Here is a 9,687-nt window from a genome sequence, read left to right on the forward strand (position 1 = left end):
GCATGATATTGTGGTAGTATAAAGAGATGTTGGTAACCATATGTTGGTCGAATAATCCTTCCTTTTTAGGTTGATACCTTGACCATCTCTTGCTACTCCACTATGTACACCTAAAATTACCTTTCTTAGACATCTGTTCCGACCTTACTAAGTACACCTTAAGTGTTGCTGATCTTCGTCATCTGTTGCAACTTCAATAAGTAAACCTTCGTTTACTTATCTTTACCATCTGTTGATACTTCACTAAGTACAATTTAATTTTTGCCTATCTTCGTCATGTCTTGCTACTTTACTAACACACATTAAGCGTTACCCATCTTTGTTATGTGTTGCTAATTCACTTATACATTAACATAACTTATTTATTGTCTATCTTCCACATCTGTTCTATTTCACTACGTACACCTATTTTCGTCCTCTGTTGCTAGTTCAATACCTACACCTTCAGTCACCTTCCTTGGTAACCTGTTACAACTCCATTAAGTGTGTGTTTTTCTTATAGCAAAGCCACATCAGGCTATCTGCTGAGCCCACCGAGGAGAATCGAACCCCTGATTTCATCGTTGTAAATCCGTAGACATGCCGCTGTACTAGCGGGGGGCACTCCATTAAGTACACCTTAATTTACCTACCTTCGTTATTTGTTGATAGATCACTAAGTAAACCTCAGTTTACCTATCTTCGTCATGTGTTGTTACTTCACTATGTACATCTTAAGTTAAAAGTCTTCGTCATAAATTTCTACTCCACTAAATACATTTTATTTTACTTATCTTCGTCATTTGTGGCTACTCCACTGAGAACACATTAATTAATAAATATTTATTATCTGTCTCCACCACCACTTGTGTTTCACTTTTGATCTACTGTTGTTGTGGCTATGAAAGTTAAGACGAGTTGTTGCTGTAAAACTATTGTAACACTAATTGGAAGAATCATGTAAACAGTGTAATAAAGCATTAACAACGCCATTTAACTTCACTAAATCTTTCAGTGTATAAGTGATTTGTACTGTAAATTACTTCTGGTTTGTTTTCGCTTTATTCATTGCAGAAACCATTTTTTTTCCTTCCCCACGCAAAATATCAGGTATTTTTATTACGTTTTACGATTTCCTAAATATCATTATAATCGTGCCTTTTTTCTTTTCTAATATTGACTATCGAACATGCAAAGTAATTTTGATTTTAAGAGTAAAAATACTTTTATGCATGAAAAAATTGTTAAATTGCAGTGAGAATTGTTTATTATCTCTACATAATAATCAAACGTGTTTTTAGAAAAACTATATTTTATCTGTATCTATACAGGTTAGGTAGATTTAACTGACCTCGTAACCACCATAAACATTATGCTTTTTTCGTTCTAGAATGACTACAAATTATAAAATGAAAACACAAATGTTTAGTCTAAATATCTTAAATCTCGTACAACTATACACTTATATACATTTATTACTCTTATTGTATTGACCTTTCACCGTGCCTGGCTAACAGTAAGTAACATCATAGAAATTCCAATGAAGCGGTCAACGTGAATTCATGTTACCGTTTCCAATAAAATAAGACTAGCCTTCACAAATATTTCTGTCTTCGCTGTATTTTAGTGGACTAGATTTTATAAGATATATGGTATATTTTCATAAATTATTACCATTTAGAAAGAAATATTTAAATTGTATATGATTCTAATGTTTTTATTCCTTAACATTTCTGATTTGGTTCAGTGTTGGCGTTGTAGTCATTATAAGGTGATTTCACATTATCTTTGGTTGATCTTTCTTTCTCTTTATGGATGGCCTAGCGCGTAAGGCGTGCGACTCGTAATCCGAGGATCGCGGGTTCGCGCCCGCGTCGAACTAAACATGCTCGCCCTCCCAGCCGTGGGGGTGTATAATGTGACGGTCAATCCCACTATTCGTTGGTAAAAGAGTAGCCCAAGAGTTGGCGGTGGGTGGTGATGACTAGCTGCCTTCCATCTAGTCTTACACTGCTAAATTAGGGACGGCTTGCACAGATAGCCCTCGAGAAGCTTTGTGCAAAATTCCCAAACAAAAAATTCTCTTTATGGAACAAAGTTTTCTGCTTTGAATTGAAATTTGTAAAGAAACTTATTGGAAATCTAGTTTTTTTAGAATATATTTTTTAAATTTAATATTCAAGTGTTGTCGGGTGATATATTCTATATGCCAAAAAAAATGAAGAAATGATAGATGTTTTCACTTGTTATGGTGACCGGAAAGGAAGTGAATCCGGATGCAAAATAGTTTCACTGGGGGAAGCTAAACCGAAAGACAGAAACACTTCTATAACAAGAAGCTCGAACCTTGTTCGATATTACCAGATCGGACAGAAACTCTACTACGTACAGACAACAAAAAACACATGCAACAGTGGAGAGGACCTCTCACAGTACGTATACTCAACAGAATGGACTACAAAGTGAATGTGAAAGGGACAACCAAGACCTACAACGCCAGTTTGTTGAAGACGTATTTTGGGAAAGAAAAAGACGAATAAGTGCAGCTATTAAAACAAAGATGGATGTTGAAAATGTAACCATAGAAACAGAATCTGAAGATAATGACATCTTTATGAATATAAGGACACACTACGCCTACGATTTTGTTTGTTTTGTTTGTTTGGAATTTCGCACAAAGATACTCGAGGGCTATCTGTGCTAGCCGTCCGTAATTTAGCAGTGTAAGACTAGAGGGAAGGCAGCTAGTCATCACCACCCACCGCCAACTCTTGGACTACTCTTTTACCAACGAATAGTGGGATTGACCGTCACATTATACACCCCCACGGCTGGGAGGGCGAGCATGTTTTGCGCGACGCGGGCGCGAACCCGCGACCCTCGGATTACGAGTCGCACGCCTTACGCGCTTGGCTATGCCGGGCCCCTACGCCTACCAACACTGGATGAAGATGAGACGTATAAGGACGTCAACATAAGTGACGAACTGACTCATAGGAAGAAGAAAGACAAACAAGATTTAGTATATTAATATGTAGATAAATTAAGTAATGTAGGCCCCTTACAACACAAGGTCAGATGAAGACAAGGGATTGTCTTAAGGTGAAGCTCTACTGAAGATCACTCCGAAGCAAAGAGAGAAAGAAACTGTAAATATTGTAGTAAACTTGGTATGTGAGCCGCAAACAGTCTTTGTATATAGTGAAAGAAATATTGTAAATATTTCTATTGAAAAGGGACTTATGTTAAGTATAAAATACTGTTTAGTGTATGTGGTATTCATTTATTTATATTGTGAATTAATATTTCATGTTTATTTTGTGTGTGTGTCTGTCTGTTTATAAAAATAATAAGAGAGTTTAAAGCAGACGATTGTGGGAAGTTATTAATGTTGAGATTACGGATGTTTGTAAAACGCTTCAGTGAGAGATATGAAAAAACAATGACCAAACGAAAGTCCAGAGGGCGGGGAGATATCCTAAAGCAAAGCCGAGCGAAAGGAAAGTTTGTTACATAAAAGTTAGAACATGTAAAGTTAACTGTCGTATACCCTAACCATTGATATATTAAAGTCAAATTAACATTTCTGTGTCGGATGTACTCATAGTGGTGAGTATAATCTGATACAAGACACTGGCCTCCATTCATGTATCTAACATAATTATAAACGATTGTTGAGTAGCTCTTTATTAATTAATAGAATTAAAAAATTATCTCGACAATGACTGACTGACTTGTTAAAATTGTACATGGAGTTTTTCACATATCTATGAACATATATATATATTTCATTCATGATAAGAATGTTTATAAATTTTATGTTTACACTTTTGTATATTTATACGATGGCACATCTGTAAGGATGTCACCAATCTTGGCTCCTGTTACTTACGTTACAAAAATATATAGTCTTGCGTAAAACTGTTTATGGATGCTATATCACATTAATGAATCAATTAAATAATAAACACAACTTTCAAGAGCATATGACTGAACACAAACGATTTGATCTTTTAGTTTATAACAAAATCTGTTTGTTTGAAGTTAAGCACATAGATGCACAATGGCTATCTATGCTCTATACACCACAATTATCGAAACGCAGTCTCTTGGGTTGTAAGTCCGTAGTGCCACTGGAAAATCTGTACCCATTAATCTGAATAAATAAACCGAGAAAAGAAAGTCATCTGACAAATATTTATCAATTGTACTTTGTGATGTCGAGAAAACCCATTTGTAGAATGTATATAAAAAAATTTTACGAGAAAAGAAGAACGTTTCGAAGGTCGAAATTTTCTATGTAAAATATTTTCTCAACCCAAACAAGCCGTTTTTGCATATACAATTGTAATTTGGTTTATTTTAGGAGAAAAACGTTAAATTATAAATAATTGTCATATTTTATAATATTTAATTTTCCAAAGAATTAGAAAATGTCCTCGAATAATTTAAGATGTAGACCATTGTAATGTGAGAAAGTATAGTCCTTTTTCGGGAGTCTGGGTGAAGTTTTATTTTTGTATTAAAAATATCTTCACGAAATTGTTTCTTTAGAGATTTTCAGTGAATCGTACTTTGCACGACTATAGTTGTTTGGCAGTGATGGAACATTAGTATTACTAATTTTTTTTTAAAAGTAAATTATTTAAAGTGGTTCTTCAGTAAATATATTTAGTTAATCAGGTTCGTAGAAATTTCTGTTTAACTTATTTTATTTCATAAAAAAATCACACGTTTCATAATAAACAAATTCGTGCTTCAAGATTATGTTCTTTATTTACACATTTTAGAGAAATGTTCATTTTATGAACAAGTAAACAGGTACACCAACGAAAGTTGCTTTTGGAAGAATGTTGTTCGAACACTTCTACAGTTGTGTACTATCTAATAACATCATATGTTACCGTAGATACAGTTGTAGGTAATAACGTTTTAGTTCTGAGTTGGGAACCATCTGACGTTCACAGGAAAACATATGCCAGTAAAACTGAACGAGATACTGACGCGAAACGTATGGTTGTTGTCATGGCGACGTTACATTTTCCCCCAGTGGCACAGCAATATGTTTGAATACTCTCATCACTAGAAACCTGGTTTCGATACCCGTTGTGTGTAGACCACAGATAACCCATTGTGTACCTTTTTCGTTAATTCCACACATCAAACCGTCATATTTAGTTACTCCAGTATATGGTTCTTACAGATGTATAATCCTTCACTCTGTAGAACAGCTGTATGATAATGTGGTTTAAATACTACAAGTATCCACTGGATAGGTCTGGTGGTTGTGGAGCTATGGAGTTTATCTATATATGGGTTTGTAGATGAAATACGTTTATTATCAACGGAAAGGCAGCGTACGTGTATCGCATGGATAAATACACAAATAAAAGAAAAGTTTGGAAAATATTTTATCATAAAATATCTTTTACCTTAAGTTACTTTCATAATCAGAAATTGTTTTGTCTCCATGAAAACCTATAGTAATGGTACAAACTGTCAGAAATTTGACATCACAGAAACAAATTTTAATACATTCAGTCGTCGAAAAGAACTGGTTAAAAAGCGTCTACGAGACCCTGATCTTGGAATTCTGCTGTGTCATCAAAGGAATTGAAGAGCTCAGTGACTTTCAACGTGGCACTGTAATAGGATGCCACCTTTCCAACAAGTCAATTCGACAAATTTCTGCCCTGCTAAAGCTGCTCCGGTCAAATGTAAGTTCCGTTATTGTGAAGTGTAAATGTCTAGGAGCAACAACAACTCAGCCACGAAGCGGTAGACCATACAAGCGGGAAAACATTGTCTGTTCACAGTTTCAACACTCACTACCGAGTTCCAAACTATCTCTGGAAGCAACGTCAGCACAAGAACTGTTCGTTGGGAGCTTCATGAAATGGGTGTCCATGGCCGAGCAGTCTCACGTACGCATTAAACTACCATGCGCAATATCAAGCCTTGGCTGAAGTGGTGTAAAGCACTGCCATTGAACTCTGGAGCAATGAAAACGCGTTCTCTGGAATGATGAATTACGCTCCACTATCTGGCAGTCCGATAGAAGAACCTGGGTTTCGCGGATGCCAGAAGAACGCTACTTGCCTAAATGCATAGTGCTAACTGTAAAGTTTTGTGGAGGAGGAATAATGGTCTGGGGCTGTTTTTCATGGATATGGGCTAGACTCTTTAGTTACAGTGAAGGAAATCTTAATGCTACAGCACACAATGACATTCTAGAGAATTGTGTCCTTCCAACTTTGTGGCAACAATTTGGGGATGGCCCTTTTTTGTTTCAGCATGACAATGCCCCCGTGCACAAAGCGAGGTCCACGGTCTGCCGAGGTTAGTGTGAAGAAACTTGACTTGCCTGCACAGAGCCCTGACATCAATCCCATCGAACACCTTTGAAATGAATTGTAACGCCGACTGTGAGCCAGGCCTTCTTGGAACATGGCTGCGAAGATTCGCTCCTATTCATCCATGTTCCAAAACCTAGTGAAAAGCCTTTCCAGAAGAGTGGAGGCTGTTATAGGAGAAAAGGGGAACCAACTCCATATTAATACCCATGGTTTTAGGATGAGATGTTCAACAAGCACATATGAGTGTGATGATCGGGTTTCCACAAACTCTATAGTGCAATTCAGCGGTAAATGTTTCATGAATGTAGCGATGAATTAATATAAAATGTGAAGTTTGTTTTTTATTTTTAAATTTCGCGCAAAACTACTCGAGGGCTATCTGCGTTAGCAGTCCCTAATTTAGCAGCGTAAGACTAAAAGGAATACAGCTAGTCATCACCACCAACCACCAACTCTTGGGCTACTCCTTTACCAACGAATAGTGGAATTGATCGTCACAATATAACGCCACCACGGCTGAAAGAGCCGGCATATTTGGTGCAACGGGGATTCGAACCTGCGACCCTCACATTACGAGTCGAACGCCTTAACCCACCTGGCCTTGCCGAGCCGCAAATGTGAAGTCAACTCAATATCTTGCATGAGAGCATATATGGAATATGAGTGTCTAGTGGGCCGTTGACAACTGTACTTTCTCATTCCAGGTATCATTTGGAAAAACAAAAATTACATTCCTTTGGTTATTTGTCAAAAATGCTGAAAAGAATGCAATATTTGGAAAAATATTTGTTTTCCCATGCACTAGATGTATCCAGCATATTAGAGCGCTAAGTACCTGCTTGGATTTCTACTTCCCTCTCGATGCCACTGTTCCTTATCATTTTACCGAGTGTAAAAAAAAAGGAAGTACACGGTTTCTTCCAAATTTCATTTGTATAAGGAGTGTCAAAAGTGACACATTAAATTGAATTTATTTCACATTGTTCAATAAAATCATGCTTTTATATAATATATTCCTGAAAAATGTATATTTATATATCAACCGAACAATAACAAACACATACGTATATATATATATAAATAAAACAGACAACAACAAATATATATATATATAATTTTTATAAATTGCTCCTGTTGGGTTTCTATAAACAGATGGTTCTAAGTTCACTATATACAGAAGATTCTAAGTTACCTTCTTTCATATTGTGACTTGTATAACATTGATACTATCATTTTCTTTGGTGTTTAAATAACAATAAAATTCTTATAACTTAATGTTGCCATGTGTCATATACATCTTATCAAAGCTTCACTTTCAAAACTAACCATGTAAAGGTTACATTATGATGACAAGGCAAACCCCATTTTTTATAGTAATTTTGGTTATCTTAGAAAAATGGATTTCTACATAAACGCTTGTTAATTTCGGTATGTCCATAATTTAGACATTTTGAATAAGGACATTTTAATATCGATTCAGTTTCTCTTTTATAGGTACATAAAATATGATCACATAAAATAAATGAATATTTACTTGAATCCAACTTGTCTCATTTTTATCTACGCCTACCTTTACAATACAGCTTGTGTACTGTGAAACTATAGTAGTTACAGGAATAAGAAATTATGAGCCTCAAAAGCCAAACAGATATTTCAAAACACATTATAACTGTTTTTATAAAAAAAAATCAAAGTGGTGAATATTAGGTGTTGCATTATATACCTTGATGTACATTTAAAATGTTGGCTGGTGGATGTGGGGAAATTATTTATTGGTTGGTTTGGTGTTTCATGGCACAAATCAACTAAGCAAAACATCCGGTAGAAAGGTAAAGTAAAATTAGCAAAATTCATGAAAAGAAATTAAGGTAAAAAATCATCAAGAGCATTAAAACCAATTTTTACATCTCGTTTACAGCGGTAAGAGAAAAACTACAGTAATATAAGTTGTAAAGGACTTTCTGTAGCATAATTGTAATTATCATAACTCGCCAGGAAGACTAACAGGTAAGTACAAAAACCACCGTCAGTCACCTGAAGTTGGCCTTTCCAGTCCTGGTTCTGAATAACCTGATATTATGTCCATTTTCAAAAAGTAAAATAATAACAGTTTTAAAAATACTTGCAGCGAACTTTTAATAATAACTTGCCATGATGAATAACAGGTAGTTCAAACGGCAGCGTTAGTCACCTGAAGTTGGCCTTTCCAGTCCTGTTGTGGAGTATTTTGACGTTACAAACATTTTCTAATATCAAATCGAACTAGAGAGACTGTGATTCTTAAAAGGGAACCACATTAAAAAAGGTCCAATGTATAAATTAAAAAACCTAAATGGCATTAAAAAGATTAATGGCCTTTAAAAACTAAAAACATTTCCAAGGTGGACAGTGTCACCATCACCAATAACACTGTCTAACGTTATGGACAAACCTTGTTTAAAATAATGCCGTCGTTTAGAATCGTAACGATGACAAGAAAGTAAAATGTGGCTTACAGTGATTTGAGTGTCACACACACAACACACTGGTGCATCAGTTCCAGATAAAAGAAATCGATGAGTTAAAAACTGTGACCAATGGGTAGTCTAGTTAGAACAACTTCCTCTTTCCAATCCTTATAGAAGCAAGATGGCCAAAGTCCAATATAGGGTTTTGTTTGGAAAAGCTTGTTTTCGCATTGCTCACTCCAAGATGGCTGCCAACTGGCACAGAGCCGAGCCTTGAATGCAGGACCACAGTCCATGTATGGAACAGGCACAGCAGTGATAGTGCCAGAGCAAATAGGTTTAGATGCGGTGTCGGCGAGCTCGTTCCCGCGAATACCAACGTAACCTGGTATCCAGAAAAACTGGATAGAAGTAGATGTTAAAGAGAAATGGAATAGTCGGTTTTGAATATCGGAAAGAACAGAGTGTGAACCAACGTAATGAAATTTCAGGGCCAGTAAAGAACTAAGCGAGTCAGTATAAATAGTGTAATTTGAGTACTGCTTAGCTTCTATGTGATCCAGGGCAATAGAAAAGGCGTACATTTCAGCAATGGACACAGACGCTGTGGAGGGTTTTCTGCTCACAACCACCCACCAAACCACAACAAACAATGGAATAGCCCACACACTCACCTGATTTCGAACCATCTGTATAAATAGGAATTGAAGGATGGTTCGAAAGATGTTCAGCAAACAGCAGACAGTATTTCCAATCGGGAGTGTCTGCTTTTCTTAGATGACTTAAAGATAGGTCATATTTGGGGACTGTAAGAAGCCATGGTTGGATGAGCTGACCAGTAGATACAGCAATATTATCCAAAGACAGAACCAATTCAACCAACTGCGCCTGGATACGAAAGCCAA

This window comes from Tachypleus tridentatus, chromosome 10, assembly GCF_004210375.1.
Source record: "Tachypleus tridentatus isolate NWPU-2018 chromosome 10, ASM421037v1, whole genome shotgun sequence".
Lineage (NCBI taxonomy): Eukaryota > Metazoa > Arthropoda > Merostomata > Xiphosura > Limulidae > Tachypleus > Tachypleus tridentatus.